Source organism: Helianthus annuus, chromosome 15 (assembly GCF_002127325.2).
Source record: "Helianthus annuus cultivar XRQ/B chromosome 15, HanXRQr2.0-SUNRISE, whole genome shotgun sequence".
NCBI lineage: Eukaryota > Viridiplantae > Streptophyta > Magnoliopsida > Asterales > Asteraceae > Helianthus > Helianthus annuus.
In genome coordinates, this window is record NC_035447.2 from 154,319,460 (window position 1) to 154,329,229 (window position 9,770).

General features: G+C 35.5%; 1 non-coding gene across 1 annotated transcript; it reads right to left on the reverse strand.

Annotated features, from left to right (window-relative positions):
• Positions 1-8,626: 8,626 nt before the first annotated feature.
• Positions 8,627-8,700, reverse strand: TRNAI-UAU. The gene has a single exon. It is a non-coding gene; the product is annotated as a tRNA-Ile (tRNA).
• Positions 8,701-9,770: the final 1,070 nt, after the last annotated feature.

Here is a 9,770-nt window from a genome sequence, read left to right on the forward strand (position 1 = left end):
CATTTTTCAATAGTTTTAGCCTAAAAGTCAATCCGTCGTAATTAACGATTGACTTTGCGATAAATCATGAATGGTCCAGTGATTTGTCGAATCAAAGATAGTTATATGATGGTAATCATGTGGGCATTAAACCCCTAAAAGGGCACCCTCTGATTCCCACTCTAACTAGTTCAAATGGCGAGTCAAACGTGCTTAGAAAAAGTCAACAGAAATGTCATTTTGCGATTTCTTGCATAATCTGTAATGTAGATGATATGTAACCTGTTTGAACACTCATAAAACATGATAATAAGTATATAAACTAGTCTAAGCTTGTTTGATCCGACCATTTTCTGTTTAGACCCGGTTCGGAGCCGAAAGTCGCAAAAGTTTGACTTTTGCATTGACTTCAGTTCTGACCCGTTAAAATTTGATTTAGATATGCCTTAGGACTCTCTTAGGACCAGGTTACATGATGGTATAACCCTCTATGACCGGTTCGTTGTTTGTCCGAGTCTTTTACACATTTCCGTTAAATGCTTAAAAGTTGACCGTAACGCCCTTTTTAAATTAAAACGAGAATTTCGGACATGTGGAAGGATCATAACCTTGGTTACTGATTTCTAAGCATGTCCCTAAAATTTCACGTCAATCCGAGGTCCAGAATATGAGTTATGCTAAATAGCGCAAATTGCGAAACTTTAGTAATTAAATAGCGCAATTAGCATAACGCCTATCTAAACCCGGATTTCGACACCAAACCTTTTACTCACTGTTGTAAAATAATATTTTGGGATTTTTTAAAGATTTTTAATTATTTTTAACCTGCTCATAACCTGCGGTTATGGCAGCGGTTCGGTAAATACCGAATATGCCCTTTTCGGCCATAACTTGAGTTCTACAAGGTCTTTTGACCCGATTCCAGTTGCTACTGATTTTAAATAATAAATAAAGTATTTTAGACTTTATAAACTATTCGGGAAACTCAGATTTCCTGTAGAACTCTAAAACCTCTTTTATAATCTTTAAAAAGACCAAAATACCCCTACGGGGCATAATATGAACTTAAACTCGTTACGGGCATTACGGAAGGTATCCTACTGATACCACAACCTCTTTAAGGCATGTTGACTTAGGAAAACAGTGTAGGACTCTTACGGTTACCCGTTGCGCCTATTGCGCGCACGGTTCGGCTTATGTAACTAGTTTACATAAATTAGCCGAAACGGGTCAAACCATATGGTTTGGACCCCAAAATCCATAGTATGATTATTATACCCATATAAAACAAGTCTTCAAACTTGCTGGGTCAAAATCACACTCCATTCACGGTTTTCGCCTTTCACGCGATTAAACCGTAACTATCCTTTGAAACCGACCGGTCTAAGCTACGGCAAATATAAAGACCCGTTAGGATTCTAATAGGTTATTTTAAACCTTCGTTCCAGAATAGGAGACCAGTAAAAGCTATCTGTGATTTACTCAATTAAGGATTATACTTGCAAAGGTAAATACTTTAACTTATTTTCCGTTATACGGGCTTGGGTTACGGTATCTAAAATACCGCTTGGTCGGGCAATTGACCCCAACTCATTAGTAGTTGGGTATTATCAATGTGACCCGTTTAAAAACTGTTTTGTTGGCTTAAAGCCTTTGGGGGCTTAATGACCATGTCCCGGATATCCTTGGCAGCATTTATGAATGGCCACGACCTCGACATCCCGGTGTAGGTGTACACCGGCATTATGTCTATAACTATAAAAGTGTAGCCGTTGGTTACCCGCCACGGTTTTATACTATGTGGTGTGTCTATTAAACTTTAACCCGATACGACTCGGGCGACCAAACGCATAGTAACATGTAATTCTTTACAAGATTTGATTATAAATTATCCCAAGTTATAAAGAGTTTGTGCCTTGAGCATTTAAACCAATTTTATCAAACATTTTACAAAAGTGTCAGTTGAATGTATTTACCAGTGTAAACTGACGTATTTTCCCCAAAAAGACTAAATGCAGGTACTAGGCGTAATTGGCTGGGATTTCTCCTTAGCATCATTAGAAGTCTCGCAAGCTTAAGATGCCTGAAGTCTGTTGAACAATATTTTTGATATTATTTTTTGATCCCCTGTGGATTATTATTTCAACAATGGTGATACATTGATATTACACTTAATGTTGAAATATAATTATCTTATTGCTTCCGCTGTGCATTCATATATATTGTGTGGTTTGACTATAATGTTGCCAACTACGTCACGGTAATCCCCCACCGGGCCCACCGGTGAGACACGTGGAAATCGGGGTGTGACATTAGGGGGGTACTATGCCCGAAAATTATTTATACTATCAGAATTTGAGAGAGGATTTCGAATTGTGAGCAACGGAAATGAACTGCCGATGCCTCCTATTTATAGTGTTGATCTTCGAGTTCGTCGCGCCCCTAGAAAGATTAGGCACGGGCTTACGCGGCCCGCGAGAACCTTAAAGGCGGTCTGAGGTTGCTGAGTCATCGACACGTGGCGGCACCGGGTGTCTTCCTGATATTGAGCTGTCGCGGCCCGCGTGCGCCTAACAAAACTTGTTTTATTTTATTTTTATAGAATTAAAGGTATTTCGGGACCATTTTTCGTATCCGGGGTGTATTTTAGGACATTTAGAGTTGTCTAAATCATTTTAGGAGGGTTGTTATATTCTGGGTATAATTCCTAAACTATTTAATAAAATATATAATGCACTCATGTTAAGTATAGTAACCCAATTCAACTTTATCCCTACGTCACGAGACAGAACCCCAACAAACTTAGTCAGGCAGAGCCTTGACATTTGTTACGGGGCCCTAGATCAATCGGACAGGGCATCAGTGACCAGGAATTACAACACTTAAAACAAGACAGGGTTTTTGAAGTATTGTAGGTATAATGCTTAACAAAAAAATAGACTAAGAAAAGAATATAGAAGGAGGCGTAAGAAAAATGAACAAAGGAAAGGTTGAAATGAAACCTTCAATTTATACTACATTTTAACTTGATGTTCACGCAACTAGTGGCCATGTATTCATAACAACTAATGGCCAAGTGTATGTGCATTACTATGTGCATTATTCATATTTTGAGTTGCATGCATTTTATTTTAAAGCTTCACTCATTTGACGCTTATAACTTCTAAAATATGACGTTTTACAAAATAATGAATATGTCAATAGAACGAGAATAATCTTATCTACATTTTGAACCAAGTTTCATTAAAAACGGAGTAAGGTTAATTATAATGTATTTTTATTATTATAATTATTAAACAGTTCCTACGTTCACCAAACTATCTCATATTTCTATCGGTCAACTTACCCATGATCTATCCGTTTAATAACATAAGTTTTTATGTACTTTATTTTAAATTTTATAAATAAAAACTTTGGGAATGTTACACTGTCACCCCCCCCCCCCAAAATCCACCATACGGAGTATCACGGCTTGGAGGCGTGACATGACCAGGATCAAGCCACCAATCATATTGAACAATGTATTTAAGATAGATAAAATCCAAAAACACAATATAATTGGTGATCAAAAACTAGTTGACCAAGTTCAAATTAAACATCGGAAGCATAAAACGTGAAACCTGAACATAAGTTTCATAGTTCATAAGTTTAAAATCCAAAACATAAGTTCAATAAGTTCATAAAGTTTAAATGTTTAGCACGGGACATAACAATCTATATCCCACAACGACCTCCTCCTCGTGCAAGCTCCATAAGCATCTACCAACCTGTAAGGCATGTAACAACGAGTCAACAACAAAGTTGAGTGAGTTCACGGTTGGTTGTTTAGTTTTATGTTGTTTCCGAAAACATGGTTTGTCTTTTGCTGGCTTACTTGCCGTGGGGGTGCCCTACGTCAATGTTTATCATCATTGACAGTTTGCCATAGTCCATTAGTACACGCCCGTCCGACTGGCACGGTGTGAGGTTTGTTAAACCTAATAGCGCTATTAACTAATGACTCGCTCGCCATTGTCCTCGGCGATTAAGTCGATATAAAATGAGGGACTTAATGATAGAGTTTTGTCTAATAAGTTTTAAGGTTGTTGTCCTACCCAAGGAGGACGAACGTACGTATTCTACCCAAGGAGAATACGCAGGATTAATATTGGCATCCTACCCATGGAGGATGGCGGTACATATCCCACACAAGGAGGATATGTAGGTTCTGTTTTAATTCTTTAACCCATTCCCAACCACCGGGAATCCCATGCCTTAGAAAGTGTGTGAACTCACCTTGGTTTGCTCGGTTAGATTAGTTACTCTATGATTCAGAAATCAAGCACGTCCTAATAAGGTACATATAACAATCAGTTTTTCGTGCATACATAACACGTATCCTACGTACGGTTTATCTACTCATTACTTCAATCACGTACCACACAATTCTAATGTCAGGGTACTTTGTTAAGTTATATTATTTTTACCCTAAAATAATATAACTATCTCACAAAATAAACAAGTATCCACACAAGTGTTCTAATATAAAATATATATTATAAATATATATTTATCCATTTTACTTGTACAAGTCAACCTCCGATACTTTGTGTTTTGTAACAAAACTCATGGATTGTGAACACTTGTTAGAAAAATAGTTTCTAAGTGTTGGAATTTTAGAAAATTTCGCTAGAGTTTCCTTTGTAAATGGAGGTGTCCATGCTTATTAGCATATCATTTTCTTTTCGGAAATCATTCAATAAATCGATCAACAAGTTACTAAACAACATTGCACTAGTCAAGTGCCAAAACAATGCACTTTATATAACAACATGAACTTGGTTTTTCATAAAAACGCGTAATAACTTAGTGGGGTGTTTAGTGGGTTTAGTTACCCTCCAAAGTGTGTTTACTTTTGTTATAATCTTACTCTCGGGATTTTTAGATGTTCACAACTTGTGAACTTGTTTTACAAAAAATATCTATTTTCACTATTTTCATGTTTCACTTGCATCCTTATACTCCTTTTAAATTCCAAAAATAATGTATATGCAAGAAAAGTTATGATCCTTCAAAACCCGTCCTTTTAACTTGGTTTGTTTAGAAAAATCATCCTTAAGACTTGGATTTACAAGATTACTAGTTTACTTGGTTTATTATTTTTTTTCAAGAAAATCATCCTACTTTCAAGTTCATGTTTTCACTAGTGGATGATTATTTCATGTACACATAATCATCCCTAACTTGTTAAGCCATGTTTTTAATCATAACTTAACAAGTCTCATATGATGACTAACCATCATATTACTAGTAATCATCAAGAAATCATCTACACATTCAAAAACATCATACTACCATTATTTCATCTTGTTTCTTCATCATTAAGCTTATGTTCAATTTTTGTGTTTATGATCTTTTAGTGTTCATATATTTTCATCAAGACATAACTATAAACCAACTATTAACCACCATAAACATGAAGTAAATGAGGATCAAAGAAGCTTACTACTAAAGAAACACTAGAGAAAATGAGTGGATAAAAGCTCGTGAAGAAGGTCCTTGATGATTCGTGAGTTCCACACCTCGTGATTCACCTTTGTATATGTATGGAATGGATGAAACAAGCTTGAATGAGGGTGATGATGGTGGTGGTGAGTTCGGCCGAAGCCAAGGGAGAAGAAGAGAGAAAGTTTTGAGTGAAATGTGGATGGTGAAATGAGAATTCATGATCTAATGGTTAGTCTTATAATCCTCCAACAAGTCGTTAACCATTGTGTTTTATGTTACAAAAGTACTTAACAAATCTAATAAATAACTAAGATAAAATCATGATGGGTCCCACTTGTTCCATAACCGGTTGGGGGGGGGGGTGTTGTTTAGTTGGGTTGTAATGGTAGATAGTTTAGTTAGTTAGATGTTAAGTGATTTAGTTTAAGTGTTTGGATATTATGTAATAATATGGTGTGTTATGATGTTCGGGGACCATAACTAGTTCAGAAAAATAAAAACAATGCTTCTAGCATTATTTTGGTGTTTCGGGTAATGTTCGGTTGTTCGGTTAGATGCTGGTTTGTTAAAGTGCTAAGTTGTTCCGTATAGTGTATTTTATGCATCTTTTTGTATCACTTTTAATTCCCAACACTCGGGAAAGCATACATGACTATTTAGTAAATTTTCTGCACAAGACTAGTATGTTAACAAGCACATGTAAGTATGACACAGTAATCGGAAAGAAGTTAAGTAATTCAGCACAGTCATCAAGCACTTTAATTGACATTAATAAATCGTATAGATACATGAAATTTTGAGGGTTGTCACAAAGATCAACTCTACAAAGATCCAATATTGTCTGTAGGCTCAGAGTTGTATAGTGAAGAACTAATTACCGTCTATCACATACTCTATTTTCGGATAAAGAACAAAAGAAAATGGCACAAAATGATCCACACAACACCACCTTCAGTAATATACATCTATAATTGTCAGATCCGAATTTAACATCTAGCAACAAAGGATGGGTTATATACTTGCTCAGCAAAATACAAGGTGTTGGAAGCCCGTTGTATTCGGCCCCCATATTCCAATGGTACCAAATGCCAAGAACCCAAATGTGTTTGAGACAAAGAAGCCGGAGAATTACTCTGAGCAGGATTATCAAAAAATAATCGGATTGAAAGATGCTCGTTCGACTTTGACTCGGTTGAATAAACGCTCAGTTCAGTCCGATTTGTAAGTACGATCAAAAGTCCAATCGGTTCGATTCAACTCGTGAAGAACCTATAGATAATAAGTAAACGAGATTGTTCAAAATTACACTTACTTTTGAAACATTAAAACAACCAATTAATAAGGCTACAAAAAAGCGCGTGTAAGATAATAAATCACAAAATAATAAGAGTAAACTGCCATTTTGGTCCCTGTGGTTTGGCCAGTTTTGCCACTTTAGTCCAAATCTCAAACTTATTACATCCAGGGCCCTGTGGTTTGCCTTTTGTTGCCATTTTAGTCCAAAACTCCAAAACCCCTTTTTTTTTTACTGTTGCAACCTCCTATTTTGTCCTGTAGTGCAGGGGCATTTTGGTCATTTTGTTTTTCATTTAACATTTTATTAATTAAAATTTTGGTCATCTCTCTTCTCCCAAATAATCATCATCAGCAGCAGAATATCAAGAACATGTAGAATCAAGAACAGATCAAAACAGCAACAGATTATTAGAACATCATCATCAAGAACATCATCATCATCAAAACCCAGAAAATTCAGAAAATCAAGAACATCATCATCATCAACCCAGAAAATCCAGAAAATCAAGAACATCATCATCAAGAACATCATCATCATCAACCCAGAAAATCCAGAAAATCAAAACCCAGAAAATCCAGAAACCCATCATCAAGAACATCTGTAACTTCAAGAACATCATCATCAAAACCCAGAAAATCAAGAACAGATCAAAACAGCATTTGATTAATTTAGCGAGATTTTAATATTAAACGAATTAATTTTCGTGCAACCAAAGGTAATTTTCAGATTTTCAGTTTGTTTATTTGAATCATCATCACCTAAACAAATCCAATCAAAACAGCATTAAATTAAATGAGATTTGAACAAATTAATTGTAGTGCTTTGAACAAAAAAAAACCCAAATTAAGAACTCAAAGTAAAAACCCAGATCAAGAACTAACACAAGGAATCAACCCCAGATCAACAACCTCCACCTCCACCGCCATGACCCCCACCGTCACTTCCTTCTCCCCTTTCAGCCGACGACCAGTGCCGGCACTCCGGCGCCTCGTTTTGTCGGTGACGATCCCACACAACGATCCCTCAATCCCCTCTTCTCCTTACACTCTCACACCCACACCCACATGCCTCCATTTCTGCACATATGGCCGGCCACCACTGTGGTGGCGGCGACGAGATCAGAAGAAACTCAAAGCCCTGATTTCGATTCAGATATGAAACTCAAAGCTCAAAACCCTAACTGACTCTCTCTCTTCTCTCTCTCCTCTTTCATGTAGATCTGCCATTGTACAAGTCGATTTCGTCATATTAGAAACCCTAGAACCGAAACCCAACTGCAGATTGTATATGAAGAGGATCTGAGTGCTCGATTGAATGGGTGCTCGATTGAATTGTTTGAGGATCTGAGAGAGAGATCTGAGTAAGAAAGATGAGAGAGACAGAGAGAGTTCTGTATGAGAGAGAGAAAGATGAGGATGATGATTTAGGTATTTTATATACATAATTGAGTTATAATAATTACAAAATACCCAAAATGCCCCTGAGAATAAAGACAAAATAGAAGGGTTTAAGTAGGAGAATCTGGTCAAATTTGAAATTTGGACTAAAATGGCATCAAAATGCAAACCACAGGGCCCTGGATGTAATAAGTTTGAGATTTGGACTAAAGTGGCAAAACTGGCCAAACCACAGAGACCAAAATGGCAGTTTACTCAAATAATAAAAAAGATGTTTGATATGTTCCCATTAGTTTATTTCTTTATTTAATCCATTTCGCAGTTTGATTTAAATAACAATAAATTCTTTAGTTCCTGTGCTTAAAATAAATGACAACTTTGTTCAATCATATCTTGAACCAATCTGACAATCACTGACAGCATTGACGTAGTAGACAAATGTCGTCTATACATAAAAAAATTAGAGTGGTCCCGGCGGGTCTCGAACCCGCGACCTTCGGCTCATAAGACCAACGCTCTAACCAACTGAGCTACGGGACCATTTTGTTTTCTTATAGACAATTGTTATATAAATATATATGTCTGTGCTGTATATGTTTTTTTTTTAAATTTCTTGACAAAATAATAAAATGGTTAATATATGTTAAAAGTTTGTTTTGTATTTTATCGTACTATTTTAATATACACGACTTATTTAACCCTTTCTTGTTCATCCTTCTACTATATCTAAATGAAGGTTGATTTTGTAGTGTTTCTCAATAGTTCAATATGGAAACCAACAATAAAACAGAAGTTTTCTACCAAACGAAAAAAAAAATCTATTACCTGTAAAGCATAGTGTACGAAAAAAATCTAAGGACTAAAATACCAAATGCTAGTATGATTTCTTGACCTTTAACTATGGAGTGTACGACAGACTCAATTGAATAAACGTTCTAAATTGACTAGTATTGGATATATATGGTTATAGGATTGATATGGAAAATTCTTTGTCATTATTTGTTTCTGAAACTAAATGTGTTTGTCTAGGTATATAAATATTTTTTTAAGTACATACTTCTTTTTTTTTAACTTCTTATAAGAGTCCATTTCCTTTCCAATTAAACATATTCGAGTAGTCGAGAAAATAACGTTGAAGGTGTTGGCATATGTTAGTTCTTGTAATATTAAATTGTTACACTATGAGTATTGAAAAGTTTTAAGTTTTAATAAGTTATTATATTATAAACGTAAAGCCTTTTAGGAGTTGGCATGTGTTAGTTTTTATAGTATTAAATTGTTACACTATTGAGTATGTAAATATATAATGATTCTTAGCAAGACATTGGAGGAAATGAACACGGGTATAATTGTTGGATTTATATATATGGGTCTGATAAGTCAACGTTGTTAACTGAGTTATGACCCGTAAGAGTTATACTTTGGACAAGAACATTAAATCCACTTAACTTGGTTAACAAGTGATCACGAACAATTAATGGAACAAAATATATAATTATCTAGAATAATTATTTATTCTAGATATAACGTTTAATTACTTATTTAATTAAACTTAGTTTTTTCGGGCTTCGTATCGCATTTGGGCTTGTACTAGACGTGTTGGGCTTTAA